Raw genomic sequence first — 20,434 nt, forward strand, 5'->3', positions numbered from 1 at the left:
TACATGAACCGGTGTGCATACTTTAATGGCTGGCGCGTCAGGTTCCCCGAAGTCATAAACTGTCGAGGGAATTCCGACGAGAAGGGCATCAAAACGAGCATTAGTACAGAAAGCTTCAGTGATACGAAAGTTGAAGGGGGAAAAGGTCGATCTGAATAAAATGGAATATGAAAAACGTACACATCTTGCGTAGCACATGCTCTTATTTAAAGCTCTCTTTTTTTAATTTTTACCAACACACATCTCTATGTACGCGCCAGAAACATCACTGCTATAAGCTTATGTCGGAACATCTACTGTGCGTTGAATGATGCACGACCCACACACTTTTCGAAAGCATGGAACAGAGATTTAACGAATGATGGCGGACGTGAATGCGCGTGATTTCAATAGAGTGCCTGTGAGTGATACGAGAGTGTGAACATATGATTTTGTACCTGTTGACCTGAGTACGAAGAAGAGTCAGTGATGGCAATTTTGAAAGGATATAAGCAAGCATGTGAGTTAGCACTGCTGGTGAATAAGAGTGTAGGCAAATGCGGCCATGACTGGGCACTGGAAAGTGCCATTGGAGGCGACTGCAAACGGGATCGGAGTGTTGGTGTTAGAGAGCCTGGATAGGGACCTGAATGAGAGCTCGCGAGTACATGTGCATATGTGTATATGTGCATATGTATACATGCGCATGTGTTTATATAGATGCAAACTGTGGGTATTTTTCCCTTATTCAATATGTTTTTTTTTTCTTCTTTTGTATAATTAAGCTACATTTCAGTATCACCTTTAGTCCTATATTTATTACTGTAACATTGCTGTTTTCTATTTAAAAACAATGCTGCTCAACGTTTTGTTCGCTATTCACACATTTCGCTGTTAACTATGCTGATGCCATATTACTTCAACGATGTTAGCTACTGACATGTTTTCTGTTCAAGATTTAGTATGTGCACCAAGGACGGGCGCCACGTGTGCCTCGATGTCAAGCCCTGCCTTGTGTTTTTTGGTTTCCGGGCCTCTGTCAAGCTGCAGACCGCAGCTTTTAGCCCTGGAACCCATTCCAAATGTATTTGGAAAAAATAAAGAATTTGAATTTGAATTTGAATATGCACATACGTGTGAGTGAGTAATTAGTATGCAAGAACGTTAGCGACTGAGCGTTTGTTTGTTGCCCCGACTGATATGGAGTGATATGGCCTATATATGTACTTCATATAGCGACATACAGTTTATTGTTTAGTTACTGACGTTGTCATAGCGCACAATGTAACCGACAGTCGCTGTTTATCTTAATTTTTTCCTGACTTGATCGGACATTTCTTTTTTACGAATGGTAATATTAAACACTGTGAATTAACCTTTTTCAGCAAAGCAAGCACTACACAAACTTCTCTCTTTTGCTTATCAATTGTGAACATGTTTGGCCTTGAGATAAATATCCGAAGGCTGTTCATTTTTCTTTCGAATAGTTGCATGCAATTGAGAAACTGCCTAACTTGAAGAAAGGCCGTCTTCAAATACTGCATAGAGTGCCGTTTCGTGTTAGAGGCAACTGTCGTCTCCTACCGGCCACACTTCAAACATAATCCGTTCGAGTTAGCCTGTCGTCCCTTGTCTTCGTGAAATCCATTCATTCAATCGCGATGCTTTTTTCAGACCAAATGGAGCTGGATTACGCGCAAAGCCACTGCAAGAAGATCGACCTGCCGCACATCTATCGTAAACCCGGCGAGCCCGTCTACTTCTCCATGGAAGGGTCGTACGACCACTTCTACTACTGCAAGAATCAGAGAGCCACGCGCGTAGACTGCACTCCAGACCTCGTGGACCAAATTTGCACGGTGTGTACGAACAATTACATCTATCTATCTATCTATCTATCTATCTATCTATCTATCTATCTATCTATCTATCTATCTATCTATCTATCTATCTATCTATCTATCTATCTATCTATCTATCTATCTATCTATCTATCTATCTATCTATCTATCTATCTATCTATCAAGGAGGAGGAGCACCGGTTGGTAATGCAGGGAGCTTAGTTTGTTCTTAGACAAGTTGGCCACTCTCCTGTGCTCAGGAGGAAAAGGTGGCGAGGGAGATAAGAGATGAGAGCGGGGTGAAAGAGGGGAAGTAGTTATCGTTCAGGAAATAAAGGCGGCGCTATTTCCTACTGCCATTAAGGTAACGAGGCCCCGCGCCACAGGGGAGCAATAGAGGAGTAACATAAAACATGTGAAAAGGAGGCACTACTAAAAGGAAAAGAAGGTGAAAACCGCGTCGTTGCGCTTGCTCAGGACAAGTGGATTTAGAAGGAGACCTTTAGAAGTGTCGCGCACCATACGCCTCGTTCGTACAGTCAAAGCACATTTGCAACGCTGTCTATTGGAGCAATTCACGCCACTCTTACGCACATCCTGTCTGTCCAGATTTAGCGCTGCTATTGCAGTGTGCGTCCGAAACAATCCATCTCTAAGCTCGTGTGGCATGCTCGTCCGTGCTCGTTTGTGTCCTCCAAGTGTGACGCAGCTCGCGTTTGTTTGCTTTTTTTTGTGTGTCCTCTCATTTCTTAGGTAAAAGACGTGATCACTCTTGGAAAATAAGATTAATTGACTGCCCAATTAATGACTTTCACGGCTCATTCTCCCCCTACGCAATCGCGCAATGGAATCGACAGCCAGAGCAAATTAATTAATGCTGAACAATGGCTGGCGTATCGCGGCCTGTTGTTGGGTGTTGGGCGTGCGCGGTTGTCTGGCCCTTTGTTACAGTGTGTCTGTTTGCTCTTCGTTGTTTTTGTTGTTGTTGTTTTGCTCTTGGTACTTAACCCTCAGTAATACGTTCTGGCAGGCTAGTTGGTTCATCGCGATAAACTTTCTTAAACTTCGCGAGAAGACGAAGACACAAGTAAGAAAAAAATTTTGCAGTGGCTTAGCTCGGCTATGCCAAGATATACGTAGCGTTAGTAAAGGTTCAGTTGATTAGCTTTCCAGATTGTCTAGGATCATTAGCCTTCTTCTGTTCATTCCTCGTACGCTGAACCACTAATTGCCAGGCAACTACTTCGGGATCCGATGAGATAAGCTTCTCTGCTCTTCTGCGCCGTTGAGCAGCATTTGCGCTCTCCTTCTCCATGGCGTTACCCACCTGCAAACGCCAGTCAGAGGCGCTATCAAGCGGCTCCAGCGCAGTGTCAGATGGCGACTGCACAGCGAAGGCAAATAGCTGCGCGCGCGCCGGCGCCAGTGTGTCTGCCATGGCTACGACGCCATTCCTCCCGAACGCGCAGACAAGCAGCGGCGAGCCGCGCGCGGCGGTGGCGGAGAGCGCTTGAGATGCCAGCTCTGGTGGCCCAGCTGTGTGACATCACTGGTCCTCGCGCATGCGCAGCACGGCTCATGACGCTCCACGCGAAATAGGCTCCGGCTAGGCAAGTGTAGCTAACGCTACAGAAACATTCAGAACACCACGAGCGCAGACTGCCAACTGTTTATTTTCTGGAAAGCAAGGGACAGATATTTCAAGCCTGAACCTGTACACGTGACCAGTCTTTTCAATCTCTCCTTTGCCGACAAATTTACCATCATTGCTGAATAAGAGTGCAGCCCCAAGATAGCGCCCAAACGCACATCGGAAACACGTGGCACCAATCTCGCTGAGCTTCGTGCATGTGAATAAGCAATGATATGAAAAAGCATGTGAAAGCAAAACAAACAACCAAAAAGGCGGTTGTGGCATAACAAATAACCTGAACAAAAGGGGGAAGCGACGATGACGTAACATCTTTTGGTGAAAACAAAAGATTTAACGCTCAACAAATGTATAAGTTTTTCTTTTTTAGTTCGTTCGCAAGCACTGTCTTTTTACACCCCCCCGCCCCCTGCGAGAATGCCTACAGGCGCTGCAGGTATTGAAATAAATGAATAAACAAGCAAATAAATAATTATGTGTCAATTATTAATTAATTAACAAATAAAACCTCTGATGATGCACGATTGAATCTACTTTTCTTTTTCCAATGAGAATGCAAAATCTCGAGTCATGAAACGCCACTCTGAACCAATCTCCCAATATAGGTTGCACTTCACTTAAGTGGCCTCACTCGAAAAATTTCCTTAAGACGTGGGTGACTTTCAGCTTGACTAGACCTTCAATTTTGTTGAAAGGACTCTGTTAAATGTGAAATTTTAATAAAAATTTTGTCAGTAATTTCGAACAGCACGCGCGTCTGTGTCTCCTATATGCGCCCGAATGCCATATTGATCGAGATTGTTCAATTGTCAGTACCAGCAAGCCAAATAATCGAGGTTGAATTGATTGATGGGCTGGCAGATAACTGAATTTCCAAGCCATCGATTGCACTCTCCTGTAATGAGTTAGCCTATCTACGTAAAGATAGTTGAGTTTTCAAAGTTCGTGTAGTGATGATGGTTGCAAAACGATGTTGCCTGTATATGTTGTTCCCTGTTTTCGAAATAAATGGATGGATGGAAAAACGTTTTTGTGGAAAAAGTTCATTGTTTGAGATAAACATTGTTGATAGTTAGCGCCTGTGTGAGTCACGCCTTTCTTTGCCCGTGTTCTGTCGTGCGCTATAAGCTTCAGTATCACATTGATCCCTATTTTAATGCGCGCGAGAGTGGTGATTGTTTCACTGTGTTACTGGTGTTTGTAATTGGTGTCAATAGTTTTCTCGTTGTCAGTCACAAATAGATTTTCAGGTATATGGCATCGGAATGTATCTAACATTGACAGAAGAGGGCATTCCGAGATCCCGGAGCGGATTACAACTAAAAACTCACGGGTCCCTTATGCATTCACCTAAGACGACTCGAAGGCGACAGCCATCTTCTTTTCAGTCAATGTACTGATCCTGCCCCGCCCCCCTTGGAAAGCTTTCTACACCTAATGTGGTTTTGCATTGCCTCTAAGATTAGAAACACTTCTCCTGGTTTTGCATTGCCTCCGTGATCGGACCACCTTTCACCAAGCTGCGATGTCATGTGATGACGGCATCACGTGACGTTACGCCACGTGACGTCGCGCCAAACATTTTGACGTCATGACAATATGTGACGTCATCGCGTGATGATGATCTTTTGCATCCCTCATCGCCGATGGTCAAATTTCGCGTTTGATGAGGCATCTGAGACTTTCGCCATAATATTAATTAAGGCGGAAGCCTGGTATGTTTCATGCGAACGTGACCTCGAACGAAACGTCCGGCGTGAGAAAAATGAAGCAAAAAATCGCGGGCAGCTCCATTCTAAGTGAGTGTTGGGAAAGTGCAATGCACGCCTTGTCCCTGTGTTTCTCCTTTCGCAGCATTTTTTTCGCGCTCGCACATCGAGATCGGCTCGATACCAGCGTTTCGCTTGTGTTTCTCTGGCTGTCGCCTTAGGATTTCTCTTACGCTGTTGCCATTTGGCTGCTGTTTTCCGTTTTCCTATAATAGGGTTGAGCAATCGACGTGGTCGTTCCTCCTCTGCTCGCTTAGGCCTGACGGCGGGATCCGCTCTTCGTCGGCATTGCCGTTCTCGGGTGCAGCGCCCGCTGTCGTTCTCGGCGTGTCTCCTCAGCGGCGTCCGTGGCGTGCACATGAAAGACCCTCCACAATCCGGCGCCTTCTTACCGGCTGCTGCGTGGAAGTGCCCCTAGCGGCGAAACCCCCTGATTCTTTCCGGTGGTGGGATGGTGGCGCCCTCTCTCAGCTTAGCGGCGAAGCTAGGCGGCTGTTTCGCTTGGAACTGCGTGACCATAGCGCCGTTCACCTTCGGTCTATAAGTGCATTGCACCTTTAAAAACATCACGTGACCGTTCGAGCGCCGCGTTCACTTCGTCTTTGCGGCGTTCGTTCGACTAAAAAATAAAATGACAGGGTTCCTTATGCATTCATTAATACTTCATTTGGGCCTAGTTGGCACATATTCCTGAGGAAAAAGAGTAAAAATGGTAAAGTCGCCTAAGACGACTCGAAGTCCAAAGCCATCCGGTGTGGCTATCTATCGTCATCGTAATCAAATCATCATCATCATCATCATTGTTATTATCATTATTGAGGGAAAAGAAGATAATAACAATGATGATGAGGATGATTATATTAATACTAATTCCCTGGTTTTTACGTGCCAAAACCACCATATGTTCATGAGGCAAGCCGTAATGGAGGCCTCCGGAAATTTTGACCATCTGCTGTTCTTCAACACGAAATGACATCCCTCCACTATGGCGTGCCTCATAGACATATGGTAGTTACGGCGCGCGAAACCCCGGAAATTATTATTACTGGAACCTATGCGGACAGATGCTTCCCCACCGTAACTTTCTTTTTTTAATTTTCCTCTCTTTCAGATGCTCGCAAGACAGAAAATTCGAGATTCCTTCTGAATAAAACGAAGCTGAGTTCGGCATGCCGTCGTTGAAGGTCTCTCGTTGTTGGAGGCTGGATTAAATAATAAAAAGCTAGCCACAGCACCAAGCGTGTGAGTTGATGTACGCGACACCACAGTAATTCCTACCGCACACTTCACACTGTCATGTACTACAATTAATTGCTGATGACTCATGGCTTTGGCATTGTTGGTGCGACATGATCATATGTCAACACCATAGGGCAGGAATGCGAAGGCGACATACATACAACACGGCGCTTAGCTACAATATTGAGCCTTTATTCTCGTTCGTGTTCGAATAAATATTGACAACCCTATCAAAAACAAAAGAAAAAAAAAGGGAGGGAGAAGTAAACAAAACATTAAGTAAATAGAAATAGGCATGCCGTGGTGTACACTTGCGCAAACATCTTACGCAGTTTGAACACGAGCGGTAAATATGTCCTATACAGCACGCTTAGCTGTATCCCCTGGCACATTTTTTTTTCTGTTGTGTATTGTCATTTTGCTTCAACACCTTTGTCAACATTCTTCGAATGTTGTATCAGAAGCAAGGTTTTGTTTTCACATCGGCGTCATTTTATGTCTTCTTACTCTTGTATTCCTGTCCACAGTACCACATTGCTGAGATGACAGGATTTTGTTTCTTTTTCCTATGAGAAATCTCAAAGATTATAAGCAGGTTATGTTTTGTCGGGCATATATTGGACAACCTCTTGCCTTGTTCACTTGGGTTAGATCTATTATTAATACTTGTTCCTCGAGAAGTTATGTTCAAATTAAAGGTTTAACGGAGTTATCTAATTTCATCCAGTACACACAAATTCACGTTGGATATCACGATCTAACAAAGTTGGTGAACTATCTTGACTGACTTAACTGCTGCAGACAACCTCGTAGATGCTATTCAGGGAAATGTAAGGTAAAAAGTTAAGCCTCACATATCGACAAACGGTGCAATGAATTGCATATGCGAGGTGCAAAAATATTCAATGCACGAGGGTGACAACGAGCGTATTAAAAAGTGCATTTTAAACAGTCATTCGGCATTTGAGGTGAATGACTCCACTGGTACATCGCACTGCCTTTATTCTGTATTTTATACAGATTGGATTAATCCTTCCTAATCGTTTAAATTGGGAGTCAGTTTATTCCGCAATACGGGAAGGCTAATGAGAGTACTCATCGATGTGCCAAAAACTTCAAAAGCCTCAGGAAAACTATTGTGGCGCTTTGGTGCACCGAAACGGCTATCAGTTTTCCAATGTTTATATAGCTAACCAATAAAGGTCTCGCGTCCTTCTTGCTTAAAATGGCGCAGACTGTAACCAATTTATTACTAAGTGTATTGAAGAAACATAAAAACCTGTCCTTTTTTTACAATTTATTCGCAATATTTGTTTTCAGTGAAATTTAAGCCTTCCAAATAAATGAAAAATGTGGAAACGTCATATTATACAAATGATTACGGTTAAAATCAGACAAACGCGGTTGGCGACTTGCCGTGAGCTCAATACACATACACCTTGCTAAAATTTTCTGGGTGGGACTCAACCAATCACGTAGCACGTCACCATTTAATTACAATATTTTCTAACTTTACCCATTGAGAGTAAAACAGCAGGTGCTTGGAGTAGCAGATGTCTGATACGTACCTTTGCGAAACGGCTTCGTATGCGTGCTTGAATAGCTTGAATAGAACGGTATGAAGCCCCGCGAACACGAATACTGAACACAGTTGTCTTTAACGCTCCCTTTCACGAAGCTATATCGACCCAAGAGCCCTAAGCTGGCCTAATTCAAAGCAACTACATCCTTTCTTTCAATGCTGTTTAACTGCTGAACTTCAATCGTATCTGTTCCTCAAAGAGTCTGTGACGTGCAAGTTTCAACGTTCGAGCGTTCATTTCTTCACCCAAGCTGAAATAATAACTATAAAGCTCATTGTACCGTTATAGGCGAAACCAGCGTAGCGAAAATTGAGGCTCACGTATTACTGGACCGTTAACGAACTATTGGTTGTTGGTAGTTTCCTCGCTGTCGGCATTACAACGTAACATTGCAAACCGCCAAATAGGACGTGATGAAAACCATTACGAAGAGCGCAGGAACTGCGGCTCTGTTCTTCATTTTTGTGCTCAAGCCCATCGACCGAGGTACGTCTGAACGATCCCGACTTCGAAGCCTTCATTATTCGCCAAGAGGTTTGCGCGTCGCGCCACAGTTATGACAACTAGTCACGCTATTTAGCGTCTAATGTGATGCGTGGAACGCCTCGTAATCGTTGAGTGCAGAACCATGTCTTGCGCGACTTCCTACTAAGTTCAAATTGAAAGCTGTATTGACGCGGCGCAACTGCCATAACCTTTCTCGAAAATAGATTAATCTGCTGCTTTTGTAACTATGTATTTTAAGGCTATGCACATCATATATCCATTATTAAGTATGGTAAGTAGCCAGCCGTGGTGAAAGAAAACTAAGCACAGAATCAAATTCTGGCAATTTAAAGAAGGCCTGGGAAGCTGAAATTATTACATTTATACAAGAAAGTTTGAACTACATGCAGTGCGTTTCAAGTAAAACTTTCAAAAATAGTTGAGCATAGCGTTTCTGAGGAAAACGAATTCTTCACAAGTAAGCTGGCAAGTGCGGAGGACGACTATAAATGTTAAGGTAACACTAATTAGTATCTAATTAAGTAAGACTCACTAGCTGACCCTTTATTAATTGCTTTAAGGCCCATACTCTTCTTGACGAATTTAACTATAGTAGTTCAGAGGGCGTATCCACCTTAAACAAATTTTCAGGATGACACCAGTTTCGATATATTGTCACGTGGTCGTGACGTCGACGAAGACAGCAGTCGACGTGTTCAAGATGAAACTGTTTATTTGGCCGAACTTGTGGCCGAGAAACGGAAAGTCAAACTACAGCAATACACACTGTACACTGATAGCGGCGAACAGGGCGTCGGCCGTCGATAAACTGCTTATGGCTGGGACGCGCCGTCTTTTGTATATCACGCATCGAACTTTCTAGTCTTATCACTGATGGTCGCGCAAGCTCTGGAATAATCTAGACTATTCGCGTCCTGCGAGCAATCTTAACAAAGTGATCTACTACAATCGCGAAGCTTCTCGAACACTGCGGCGCGGTCAGCGTCGAGCGTTGCTAACCGTCCTAGCTGGTCAAACCCGAATACATCAAAATAAAACAAGAAGCGGCCGTGGCAATATTCACTCCCAAAATGGGCCACACTAACCCGTGTAGCAGCTGAACCCTTATTTATTCGTACAATCACATGAACATTCCAGTAATTTTTATACTTCACTGCACGAAAGCCCGCACATATACATCCTTGCGCTTGAAGTGATAACGAGATTTTCTTAATAATTTCCGAGGATTTTTCCGTGCCAAACCCACGATATGATTATGAGGCACACTGTAGCGGATAACTCCAGAAATTTCGACTATATATAGTGTTCTCTGGTGTGCACTGACATCACAAAATACACGGGCCTCTAGGATTCTGCCCTTATCGAAATGCGACCGGCGCGGACGGTATCGAACCCGCGACTTTCTGGTCAGCAGCTGAGCACCATAACCGCTGTTTACCACTGTGGTGGACAAACGCGAATTGGTAGTCTGATCATTAGGCCTCGTCTTTCGCGCCGTTCTTCTTGAATTATGTACCAACCAGCCCAAGTTTGCACGTTGTTACATTTCTGTGGGTTTTTTTCTTGCTTTTCGGTAGCAGTGTTTCTGCGGCCTTTCGTGAAAATGTCTCACGGCTTATGTTTTAGTTCATTTCAAGAGACAAAGTTGGGTGTCTGCGAAACTTCACAAACTGCTCTGATTGCTTGATAAATGCACCGTTCATGGGGCAAGCCAGGTGATAAACCAGGCTAACATCTCCAGGGATACCATTAAAAATTTCTGTCTATCTTGATACTGACCGCTTTAAAGAAAGCTATTATTCAGCCTGTGTTTACAAACGGGCTGTCGTTCGGAGCGGTGTAGTGCCCGACACTCTGTGGGGTTAGAGTTTATAAAGATTCTTTGTAAGCTGTACAAATGGTTCGATAAAGTCACATATATGATGTCTAGTAAAAGGGCACGTGGAGGAGAATTTCAGCACGGAACGGAATGGCCCGCACAGCGTCTAGTGCGCGTGCGCACATCGCCTAGGCTTACAGACCGCAATATGAATCGTCAAATCTACTGCGCTATAGTGCTTGTTGGAGAAGATAAAATAACCCTACTGAAGCGTTCCACATACCATTCCAATATTTCCACATGTCTCCGTAAAATTGTTACGGAAATATATGGCAGCTATACGGAAAACTCAGCAACTTAGCAGCTGCCTTGAAGACCACTAGTCGAAACGTTTGCCTCAGTGACACCCCATGTTCAAGGATTTTTCATCTCTAATAACGTTTGAGTGACTCTCGAAGCAGAATTTTTATTTGCGGTCTGAATTTCTTTTTTTACTGGGATAATTGTTCGAACGTTAAAAAATATTTAAGCATGAAGTGCACAAATTCGCAATATTGAATCAAGGTGCATTACTGTTATCCGCAGTTTCTGTTAACTGCACTGTTTTGTTCTGTTAACTTCACCCGCTCAAGCATTCGAAGCTGACGGCGGCCGCAGTTTTATTGGGGTGCAATGCGAAACTCACCGGGCCCCTTATCCACTCACCTAAGACGACTGGAAGGCTAAAGCCATCTTCTTTTTCTGCTCAGTCCATGTATTTTTTTTCCTGCCCCGCAACCCCCCGAAAGCTTTCTGCACCTAACGTGGTTTTGCATTGCCTCCGGGATCGGAGGCACCCCACCTGGTTTTGCACTGCCTCCGAGATCACCCCCCGTTGAGCAAGCTACGATGTCATGTAATGACGTCGTCATTAGAACTCATGTGTCATGACGTCATGCTACGTCATGATGACGTGCCAGATTTTCTTGATCTGTGACGTCATGATGACGTCGTAAGGGAGCTTCGTCGCGTGATGGTAATGATTTTTTGCATCAGACGTGTTGACGCCGCCGACGCGGGACGCCGGTCAGTTTTCGTGTTTGGTGAGGCATCTAACGCTTTCGCCTTAAGAAAATGATCAATATGTACCGTACAATGGGTGACTGTCAGAGTTAGCTCGATGTCCCCCCGCCCCCAACCATTCCACGGCGTTTCGCGTAATGAGGTCATGTTTTTAGCCTGCAAAGCTGATTGGTGATCTCGCCGAGTACTTTGTTTGCGGCGTTGTCGTACCAGACGAGCTCGATCTGCGTGACCCTTTTTAAGTGTGTGAGCCTCTTTCGTCGCGTGCGGTGACAGTGCACGCGTGTAGAGAAACGCACAGGTAAGAGTGGTTGGATATGACGGCGCGGGTTGTTGATTGCATGCGAGAATACCGACCCGGAGAGCTCCTTCACGCTCTACTGTTTCGGTGGCGGAATACGAGCAAACTCGTCTCTGGCGTGCTCGGGAATTTAGAGCACGATGAGCGGGTCGCGTGACACTTCAAAACAGGAAATGACATTTCCAGCTCCCGTTGCGTGCGCAACGCTGCATCGAATATAAGGGCCCCCTTCACTCACAGAATCGACCGAAAGCTTTGAATGTCACGTCCCCGTAAGTAGAAACGGTAGAGGTCATCGCATACAATTATGTCGCAAATAAAGAGCGCGACAAGAATGCAGCAAATGAGCGAATGCTGTTTTCGATCGCCTTACGTTACAACCGCTTCCCGGCTTTCCAGTGTATTTCTACTATCTGGCCTAATCGTTGTTTGATAGATTCGGCTATTTCGAGTTCTGTCAGATTGGGGCCAGGTTAGGCGGTGGTAACAGAACACAAAGAAACAGGGACGACATCACAGGTGGGAAGGACGAAGCGCTCGTGTAGTTGAACAGGGCTCGGGCAGTCACACTACGTTTGCTGCAAACCGGGACGTACAGCACTTCGCATTTCGTAAATCGATTTCACCCCTAAAGTGCAATTAGGAAAGAATGTAACGCGCGCGATGGCATCATTGAAATCAGGCACATGCTGGCGGGCTGTCCCGCGACTCTCGCCGACCCCGAAGAAAAATGGCTTCACTGGTAAAAGATAATATCAGACTGTTCATATAAAAATCGACTACGGACTGTCCAGAGAGTCCACGATGGCGCCATAGGGATCGCCCTGATGCTGCCGACGTGGACGCGGCCCGCCTCGGTCTGAAAAGACCGAGCTTCAGGACTCTTGTAAAAAAAAATTTTGTGAATGAATGAATGAATGAATGAATGAATGAATGAATGAATGAATGAATGAATGAATGAATGAATGAATGAATGAATGTGTAGTTCACCTCTGTTGTTCGCGTAGCGTTTATTAAGTGAGCTTCTAAATGCAGCGCGAACCAGTTATCCCCGCTTATTGCTCCTCTACTAACATGTACCCACAGCGTGGTACTGGTAACTTTACGTCAAGTGACATAATATGTAGCCGCCTTCATTAGTTCACTGTGCCCATTTCAACCTAACGGTGTCAGAGTGCGAAACTATAAAACGCTTGTCAAAGCAGATCCGTATGTACTCCATTCTTGTACACGTACTTTCGTCCAGTTTCATGCGTATAACAGCGCGCATATTTTTTATTGTTAATTGTTGACATTTCCGAATGAATCAACGCGTTTGTAGCAGCGAAAATTTACAATAGACGTGAATACTTATAGACACGAGTACCAACAGAGTGATGTCGATGATGCCATGAGCTTAAAGGAGTAGCTACACGATCTTGAAACATCGTAAAAGGAACGTTTCTGGTTTTCTTGATGCGCGGTGTCAACGCTCTCCACACGCCGGAGTCAGACAACACGTATAAAACATTCTACTTTGATTTTAAAGTTTGCGTCATGCATGCCGCCTAAATCACAGAAATCACTGGCGGTGTCACTGGACAATAATTCAATCATCGTTACTTACGTGCACCACGATGGATCTCCCGCTAGTACGTTGCGAGTTGCTGTCTCGCCGTGACGTCACACTGCGATCACACGTTATTGAGAAGACGCCCCCTCGATATCGAAAACGAAAGTGTTCTTTTAAGGTAGCGGTTTTAAAATATATTCGATGCATTCCCAGGCACCACAATACTCATTTTATGGTTCTCGATACCAGGGCTTTTATTTGGAGCGACAATCCGATAATATTTAAAATTCGCGTCAGTACCCCTTTAAACACAACCTGTGATAGAACCCATCAATGTTCTCGCGAACACATTCTTGATAAACGTTGTAAATTAAATACTGCCACATCGACTCGATCTGCAGCAGGCGCTGTGACCCCTGAGGAGCTGCAGATAGAGGCTAATGACGACTGCCGTTCGCGAATGCTGCAACCGGGGCATGCGTTCGTCCACTGGCACGCCGTGGCGAACGTGACTTCGTACTACTACCTCTGCGACTACGACACGGGCGTCAAGGTGGACTGCGCCAACGGGAAGCGCCTTGACGGTAGCAGGGACGTCGTCTGTCAAGTGCTCTTCGAAGGTCAGTGATGTTGATCACATTCTTAATCAGGTCCCGCTTTAAGTGCTAGCTATAGCCAGGAGTCCGGACATTTTTCGTCTGGTTTCCTGAATGTAGCCAGCATTTAACCTAGGCCTGATTATACAAAAACCGCGTTTACATGATTGCGACAAGTTGCGCATCGCATATGTGTATGCGCTACGAAGGTGAATCGATCGCCTTAATGCACCAAGAGGGGATAGACTGAGACGGCCAAGTCGACTTATGGCGGTACATGTGAACGCTGGCGCATCTCGCAACGGGGGAGACATTTGTTTTTAAGGCGAAAGCTTTAGATGCCTCATCAAACGCGGAAACTGACCGATGACACGTTACTGTGCACTGACTTTGGCGTTGCGTTAACATAACGCGCCCATTTAACTGTGTCAGTGAAGAAGTAATTAATAAAAAATAAGCGCAGATATGTGCACTGATAAAGAAAGGATTGATTCCCAAATTGTACATGTGGACGCTGTAGCCCTTCGCGACACGCATTACGATCGACTGCCTATAAATGCGTGAGGTTTACATATTTTGATGACAATGTTCTGGAGACCAAATTTGAAGCAAGTCGAAGTGTTAAATTATAATGTATGTTACAGCACTTAATTATAATTACATCATAAATAATTACCTGATTTTTGTACCATCAGTCATGCTATATTTCTTCATAAACCCAACTCAAGAACCTACTCAAATTACATGGCGATAGCTATCTGCTGGCAGCAAGCGTTGCTAAAAAGGTAAAAAAAAAAACTTGCGGGACGCTTGAGCATCGACTTCAAGAGGGCAAAAAAAGAAAACGGACGAGAACACAAAAGAGAGCACCTGTTTTGTACTTATTGTGTTCCTGTTTGTGTATTCTTCTCTTTTGTGTTCTCGTCTTCTCTTCTTGTATTTTTGTTGCGCTGTTACACCATGAATTAACAATGCTTAATTTACCATTGGTTCTGTGTTTGTGGTCCCTTCTTTGCTAATAGTGCACAGAAATGGCAAAAGTAAATCACGTCGCTATAGTAGAAGGGAAGTTAAATCACCTTAGCCAAAGCTAAATCATCTTTTCACGGTACATTCAAAACAGTGCTTGTAAATGAGAACGCAAATGTTAATAGACGGTCACCAACGTCAATAGATTTATTTATTTATTTATTTATAGGATACTGCAGGCCCATTGAGTGGCCCAAGCAGGAGTGGTTACAATATTACATTCAACTGAACATTATACATTGTACACAGATCCGTGCAACAACAACAAAAAGGCAAAACAATCGCCATGCATTGCAATACACACAACAAAGGTAGAATGTATATACACGCATACAGTAATCATAAAATATAGTAGGTAAAGTGACATACAGTAAATACAGCAGATATGGTTACATCAAAACAAAACGACATACGTCTATTTAATCATTTGCTCTATTAGTTCAGCACTATGTAACCATGTCAATGGAAGGGCATTCCACTCGTTTATCGTACGAGGGAAAAATGAAAATTTAAACGCATTGGTTCTGGTGCTGTAGGGCGTAAGACACTCGGCATGACGATGCCTCGTTTCTCGGGTTAAGAGGGGTGATATGTATTCATCTGGATTTAAAGCTATTTTTCTGTTTTTTAGCTGAAAAAGAAATTTCAGTCTCTGTATCTTACGTCGTAGCTGCAATGTTGGGATACCGTGTTCACACATTAAAAGTGTTGGAGAGTCAGTTTTCCGATACTTTGAATAAATAAACCGTATAGCTTTTCGTTGAATCCTTTCGAGAGCATCGATGTTTTGTTTAGTATGTGGGTCCCAAACAATAGCGGCGTATTCAAGCTTCGGTCGAATTAGTGATAAGTATGCTAATTGTTTTGCCTCAGCTGGTGCTTGTTTTAATTTATGTCTGAGTAAGCAGAGTTTTCGGAAGGAGGACGCACATATGTTTGATATGTGTGAATTCCATTTTAGCGTGTTTGTTATAGTGACACCGAGATATTTGTAGTTTGTAACTTCAACAAGCGGAATTGATGCAAGCGAGTACGGAAAGGAAAGACAATGGCTCTTTCTGGTTATTTTCATGAAAACAGTTTTCTGGGCATTGAGAACCATGTCCCATTTTTCGCACCATTTATGAATTTTCTGTAAATTATAATTAAGGAGTACTTGATCCTCAGAACATTTCACCTCATTAAACAGCACGCAATCATCAGCAAAAAGTCTGATACAAACCGGCTCACTAATTACATCAACGATATCATTTATGTACATAGAAAACAACAATGGCCCAAGGACACTTCCTTGTGGCACACCAGAAGTCACTGGTAGCTGTCTTGAGCAATGGCCATCAATACACACGAATTGCACTCTGTCGCTTAAGTATGCTGCAACCCAAGAAATAATAAAACCTGGTAAGCCTAGTGCCTGAAGCTTTAAGATTAGTTTAGAATGACATACAAGGTCAAAAGCCTTCTTAAAATCCAGGAAAATAACATCGACCTGACCTGATTTGTCTAGAACCGAGGCTAAGCGATGTACGATTGTTGTCAACTGGGTGACTGTAGAGAGCCCCTTTCTAAAACCATGTTGAAACGGAGTTAATTTACTATTGTCAGCTAAAAACTTGTTTATGTAATTCGCGATGACGTGCTCCAGCATTTTGCAACATGATGACGTCAATGAGATCGGTCGATAGTTTGTTAATAGCATGCTGTCTCCTTTCTTTAAGACGGGAACGATTCGTGCTGTTTTCCAATCAACAGGAATGCCAGCTGATGACAAGGAAGCACGGAAAATAACAACAAGATATTTCGAAAGCACTTCGGCATAGCGACGAAGAAAGGGGTTTGGTATATTATCAGGGCCAGGCGACGATTTCGTCTTTAAATTCAGTAACATAGAAACAACACCAGCTTCTGAAATTAGGGTGGAATTTTCATGCAGGCTATTACGGCTCTGACGTAACGGCTCAGTTTGATTAGAAAAAACACTGTGGAGGTATTCATTGAACCTTTCAGCTATACTGCGCTTATCATCGATAGTCACGCCATCGCACATAATTCGATCAACTGCCTTTTTCTGTGTGGAAAGGTATCGCCAAAACTTCTCGGGGGAGTTTTTGATGAAATTAGGCAATGTATAACTGAAGTAATGTTGCTTTGCATTATAGACTGCCTCATTCAACCTCGCTAGTGCCATTTTCACTGTATTGTTGTTTGATTTAGCCCGTTTTAGTCTTTTAAATTTTCGTTTGAGGTGCAATATATCCCTTGTTATCCAAGGATTATTTTTCCGCGTTTTTTTAATTCTGTCCGGAACGAAATTTTCAAGACAGTACGTGCATAAGGTCTTAAATGACTTCCAGAGTACCTCAACATCATGTCCTTGAAAATTGTCCACGTTATGAAGTAGATAATCCATAATACTTTCATCACAAGCCCGAGAAAAGTCTTTAATCAAAACTGGAGTGCTAATTGTTTTTTGTACCTCGAGAGAACACGTAAGACACACCATATGGTGGTCAGAGATACCTTCTTCAACGGATGTATTGTAATTTTCAATTGAACGGCTAATAAAGATAAGATCTAGTAGTGAAGAAGAATTATTTTGAACGCGAGTTGGTTCATTTACAACCTGGTGAACGTCAGCACTCAGCATAATGTCGGCCACGTAATCAACGTGCCCACGTGGGTTACTATTCGAGTATGGGCGATTCCAATCAACGTTTGGAAGATTAAAATCCCCAGTTATAATGACTTTGTCATCATGAAAGCGCGCTACATGATCACACAGATGATTCCAAAATTCATGGGGTGAATCGGGTGCCCGATAAACCGCAATCAGGACTATACTGCGTTGCCTACATGATAACTTCAAAGTTATGATTTCTTGATTATCAACTTGTTGCGTCAGCAATGCCGGTATATTTCTTTTCACAAGTACGGCAACTCCACCTCCCCGCGAACATCGGTCTTTTCGAAAAACTTGATATGAGGGTGGGAAAACACTTGCGTCATCAATATCAGCGTGCAACCATGTCTCTGTGATTACAACAACATCAGGAGCATAACGTAGAAGGATAGTTTCAAGTTGCGTAGCTTTGTTTACGACGCTGCGCGCATTTATGTTCAAGAGATGAAAGTCAGAGCTTTGAAACTGGTTACGTCAGTTTTGAAAGAACCCTTGTTCACGGTTTAGCACTTTTATTCGGCTGTTACTGCTTTCATCCCAAAAATAGAGGTCACCATCGATTCGCAGTTTATCGTGAATAAGGGTTACCTTCTTGCCTTGTTCCTTTTCGCTTTTGGCACTGTTCCACAAAAGCTTTCGCTTCTTCAGTGTATTGGGTGAGTAGTCATTCTGGATAGCTATTTTAGTACCTTTGAGCTTATGAGCATTTTTCAGTACCAGTTCTTTTTCATTATAATCCTGAAAATATACTATCACAGGTCTTTGTTTACCCGATTTGCCGAGGCGGTGGATTCGGCCCACTGTATTGCCGGACGTATTTAGCTTTTCACAGAATATCTCTGTAATGACTTTCTGTTTCAGGTCCTTTTCTGTCTCTTTCGAATTTTCAGGTACACCAAAAACAATAAGGTTTGAGCGTCTGCTTCTGTCCTCGAGGTCGACGACCTTTTCACGAAGAAAACTAACCGATTTTTCCAGTTCATCAATACGGGCAGTTCTTCTTTCCAGTTCAGTGAACCGTCGGTTGAATTCTGTAAACAGGTTCTGCAAACTGGTCTGCTGTGTTCTAATTGCTGCAACATCAGCAGCTAGTGTGTTCTGGCCTTCAAGCAACTGTTTCAGCATATCCTGAGTATTTGGGCCGGGATTTAACTCCACATCCCCGCACAAAATGAGCATGCACACGCAAAACACCTCATGAGCAATGTCAATGCACATCGTGGGGGACGGCAAGACCACAAGGCTACGAAAGTCGCTCTTAATAGTACAGTAAGTTTCACGAACCTGCGCGAACCAAAAAAGGTGCTCGTAAGGCAACATGCCGAGGGTTGGTCCGCCGTCCCCACTGAAGTGAAGATTCTGCGGTGCGGTCTTTATAGCTTGTTGGTGTGACGTGTAGAGCCCAGGAGATGGCGCTTCATCGATGCGGTCACACGCCCAGTGCTGATAGCGGTAGCATGTCGCCGGTATTTCTTGATCATGGCTGCACGTGTAGAAATTGCTGCTGTAGACGTGTGGACCCAGATGCGCGGCAGTTCCAACTTGGAAAAGGAAAGCCTGCGCGAACCAAAAAAGGTGCTCGTAAGGCAACATGCCGAGGGTTGGTCCGCCGTCCCCACTGAAGTGAAGATTCTGCGGTGCGGTCTTTATAGCTTGTTGGTGTGACGTGTAGAGCCCAGGAGATGGCGCTTCATCGATGCGGTCACACGCCCAGTGCTGATAGCGGTAGCATGTCGCCGGTATTTCTTGATCATGGCTGCACGTGTAGAAATTGCTGCTGTAGACGTGTGGACCCAGATGCGCGGCAGTTCCAACTTGGAAAAGGAAAGCCTGCGCGAACCAAAAAAGGTGCTCGTAAGGCAACATGCCGAGGGTTGGTCCGCCGTCCCCACTAGATAATTACTAGGTTGGATAATTACTAGATAATTACTAGGTTGGTCTGCTCAATGTTACTAGGCATTTTTGTAAGGGTATGCCATTTTCGAAAGGTGTAGATTTGTGTTTTTCGTGTGTGCTGCACCTCACTCAAGTGAATCCTTTATTCTCAATTTCAGGCTCCGTCGACCCATACGAGTTCAAGGGGAAGTGTCAGTGCACGTGCACGAAACCCTGACAAGGTGGCTCATGTTTATTGCAATATTGGCTCCTAGGCACCAAATAAATTTGTCACAAAGGCGCGAGAAGAGAGCCAGTGCCAACGTATGAGGGCCAAAAAAACGTAAAGGGCAATATGTAAAGGTCCAAACAATGTAGCATGCGCGTGCTATTGGTGATGAATAACGGAGAAAAAAAACTCAATTATCGCTTATCCTCAGATCGTAGCCTCCAATAAAAAGTTTCAGCTTGCTGTACTTTTATAAATAACAGTTGTTGGAGTTTTACGTCCCAAAACTACGATATGTTTATGAGGGACGCCGTAGTGGAGGGCTCCGAAATTTTCGACCACCTTGGGTTCTTTAACGTGCACCTAAATCTCAAGTACATCGTCCTTTAGCATTGCGCGTCGATCGATATGCGGGCACCGTGGCCGGGATTCAATCCCGCGACCTTCGGGTCAGCAGTCGAGTACCATAACCACTAGATCACAACGGCGGGTCTTGCTGTAGCTTTTGCGACGTAAACAGTTATCTAATAAATTAGAATGTTCCTGCATGACCACAGCATTTTAAGATAAATCCCTAACAGAAAGCTAAACATGTCGACTGAATTGTCTAGCTGGTTGGGTTAATTAAATAGGGCCTCCGAATGTTTCCAGCCAAAATGAAAAAAAAAAAAACATAGAGGAGCTGGGGGGAGGGGACATTTTTGGGACGAGTTGTCAACCCT

The sequence above is a fragment of the Rhipicephalus sanguineus genome, chromosome 10, assembly GCF_013339695.2.
Source record: "Rhipicephalus sanguineus isolate Rsan-2018 chromosome 10, BIME_Rsan_1.4, whole genome shotgun sequence".
In the NCBI taxonomy this organism is placed as follows: Eukaryota; Metazoa; Arthropoda; class Arachnida; order Ixodida; family Ixodidae; genus Rhipicephalus; species Rhipicephalus sanguineus.